The sequence below is a fragment of the Lithobates pipiens genome, unplaced genomic scaffold (assembly GCF_037356315.1).
Source record: "Lithobates pipiens isolate NorthernLeopardFrog02 unplaced genomic scaffold, aLitPip1_a1.2 Scaffold_8, whole genome shotgun sequence".
Classification (NCBI taxonomy): domain Eukaryota; kingdom Metazoa; phylum Chordata; class Amphibia; order Anura; family Ranidae; genus Lithobates; species Lithobates pipiens.
In genome coordinates, this window is record NW_027507903.1 from 422,108,365 (window position 1) to 422,111,621 (window position 3,257).

The 3,257-nt window shown below is 38.1% G+C and overlaps 1 pseudogene; it reads left to right on the top strand.

Moving 5' to 3' along the window:
• The first annotated feature begins 2,151 nt into the window (after positions 1-2,151).
• LOC143963046 (ubiquitin-conjugating enzyme E2 C pseudogene) lies at positions 2,152-2,813 on the top strand (annotated as a pseudogene).
• Positions 2,814-3,257: the final 444 nt, after the last annotated feature.

Sequence of the window (3,257 nt, forward strand, 5' to 3'; positions counted from 1 at the left end):
CACATGGGGAACACATTTAACCCTTTGAGCACCCCTGATGTTAACCCCTTCCCTGCCAGTGTTATTAGTACAGTAACTGCATATTTTTTAGCACTTATCACTGTATTAGTGTCACTGGTCCCCAAAAAGTGTCAGGTTTCTGATTTGTCTGCCGCAATATTGCAGTCCCGCTATAAGTCACTGATTGACATCATTACTAGTAAAAAAAATTAAAAATAAAAATATACCATAGTTTGTAGTCACTATAACCTTTGCGCAAACCAATCAATATACACATATTGGGATTTTTTTTAATCCAATACAGTATATGTATAGACTACATATTGACCTAAACTGATGAAGAAATCAAGAGTTTTTTTTTTTTTTTTTTTATTTGGAATGTTTCATAGCAGAAGGTAAAAAAAATTGTTTTTTTTTTTCAAAATTGTCGCTCTATTTTTGTTTATAGCGCAAAAAATAAAAACCACAGAGGTGATCAATTACCACCAAAAGAAAGCTCTATTTGTGGGGAAAAAAAAAGACATGCATTTTATAAAAATAATGCAGTGTCGTATCACAAAAAATGGCCTGGTCATGAAGAGGGGTAAACCTTCCGGTTAATTCCCACATGCCGCACATATGTGTCCGTGAGTTTCTATACACAGTGATTGAGAAAAAACTGTTTGAAAAAATACTAATGCAGCCACCACATGTAAAGACTGGTAAGCTCATAATACATTTTTGGTTTTTGAGTTTAAATACACTTCAGTGAAACGCCACTTTCATTTTTATAAAAAGAAAACACAGCTTGAAGAAGAGGCCCAGCGCTTATACTTGGATCACATGGCCTCATCCCCCATGTAGTTACACTCTAGATTGCTACTTATTATTACTGCCACTGTTGTCATTTTTTGTTCATTTTCTTTTTACAAAGAAGGATTACTTCCTTCACAATTCTGTCCCCAGCCTCTGATCCCAGTATGTGGCCATTTGTCCATATGCATAACTGGAGTTTGTTAAGCCTACTGACTATCTAACAAATAACAGCATGTCATATCCAGGATAAATGCTGAAATCTCCACTCAACGATGTTTATGATCTAAAGGTGACATTTTCTCAGTGAATCGCATGCCCTATATGGCACAGCAGTATGTAAATATTAATTGTGCCGCTGACAATACACGGTGCTGCAATAGGAAAGAACAGACATGCATGTAAGTCTTCGAGGGTCATTTACCAAGAGAAGAAGATAAATTACATGCCACCATGTCACAAAATCGCAGTTGGGATAGACACAACTACATAATAGGGATGTTATTGGTAAGCCCGACCTCTTTCTTTCTTCTACTTTTTACCTAATAACAACATTGCAAGTAATAAAATAATATTTATACCTCCCAAGCAATTAACTCTAAATTAATTTCCAGCCGAAATGTTTTTACTATGCAGTGTTTTTCTCCAAGAATAATTCAATATATTTTTCCTTCAGAGGAATATATTACTGTTGTGTTTAATCTATCTTAAACTGCGATCATTGGTGTGGTAATTGAACTGTTTTTATGTTTACTATACAAATAGTGCCAGATACTTAAAGTGTAATATCACAGATGTTGTATGGTTCCAGAACATGCTATAGTGGATTAATATGTAATATGGATAATACAATGTTTTGCCAATATTTTGCATAATTAAGGAGATAGCACATGTGTGACCATTCATTGCTAAACCAAATACTAAACTAAAGCTAACGAATGTCTGTGTTAAAACAAAACTGAACAAAGGAAATTTTCTTTTTTTTCCCTCATTTTGCATCACAATTTCCCTGGAAATGCTCGTCTGCTCCCATACATGACTTTGGCCTCTTTCACGTGGGTGGCTGAGTGTAGTTAAAACAGGCGGATGATCACTGCCTGAAAAGGCCTTAGCCCTTGCATACACGGTCGGACATTCCGATGGACAATGTCCGATAGGACCATGTTGTCGGATAATCCGACAGTGTGTGGGCTCCATTGAACTGTTTCTGTCAGAGTATCCGACGGACCAAGTTTTCCAGCTGGGCTTTAAATTTTTCCAACAACATTATCCGATCGGACTTTTTCCGATCATGTGTAAAAAATTCCGATCGGACAAAGTGCCACACATGCTCAGATCAAATTCCTAGACCAATCGCCTAATCCTAGAATAATAAATGGCCTCTCAGAACATGGACCCGGGCGCCGCCAATTCCGCTGCCCAGAGGAAAGCACGGGAGTCCGGGGCTCAGGCTGCTCGGGGCTCTGTTGGCAAGAGGTTACAGCAGGAACTGATGACATTAATGATGTCTGGTGATAAAGGAATCTCTGCTTTCCCAGAGTCGTACAACCTGTTCAAATGGATTGGCACAATTGATGGTGCTGTGGGAACAGTTTATGAGAATTTAAGGTACAAGCTTTTTCTGGAATTCCCAAGTGGCTACCCCTACAATGCACCAGCTGTGAAGTTTATTACCCCATGCTTCCACCCTAACGTAGACAGTCATGGAAACATCTGCTTGGACATTCTAAAAGATAAATGCTCTGTACGATGTTCGGACCATATTACTCTCCCTACAAAGCCTTCTTGGAGAGCCAAATAACGACAGTCCCTTGAATGCACATGCTGCAGAGCTCTGGCAGAATCAGACGGCATACAAGAAGCATTTACTTGAGCAATACAAGAAGCACACCCAAGAAAAGGACATTTGACCGACTGGCTGTATGTTGTGTTCTGTATATGAATGCTGTAATATACGCTTAAGTTAATAAGAGTTTGATTGTTGTGTACAAATAAAGTGATTTTAATTTAAAAAAATAAAAAAATAAAAAATTCCTAGACCAAAGATATTGGCTACTAGCCTGAACGTAGTCCCGTCCTAATGAAATAACGTCATCACGTTAAGTACGATTGGATTTTATGACAACTTTGTCCGACTATGTGTATGCAACAGTTTCGGACAAAATCCATCAGACAAAATCCATCGTACAAAATCTGTCGGACAAAATCCGACGGATTTGGTTGTCGGAATGTCCGACCGTGTGTACAAGGGCTTAGGAAGCCTCAACTGATGCCATTGGAACATATATCAGTGGCCCTTGTTAACAGCAATGGATGGTTCCTCAAATCATTTTGCCCATACATTAGTAAATTTCACATTCTTCCTGCCCTATTTTCATATGTGTCCCGATATAGAGGAAGATTTGAGTTAATCAGATATTTCCAAAAAACAAAAGAAAGATAAGTTGCTTCTTTTCCAATGCATA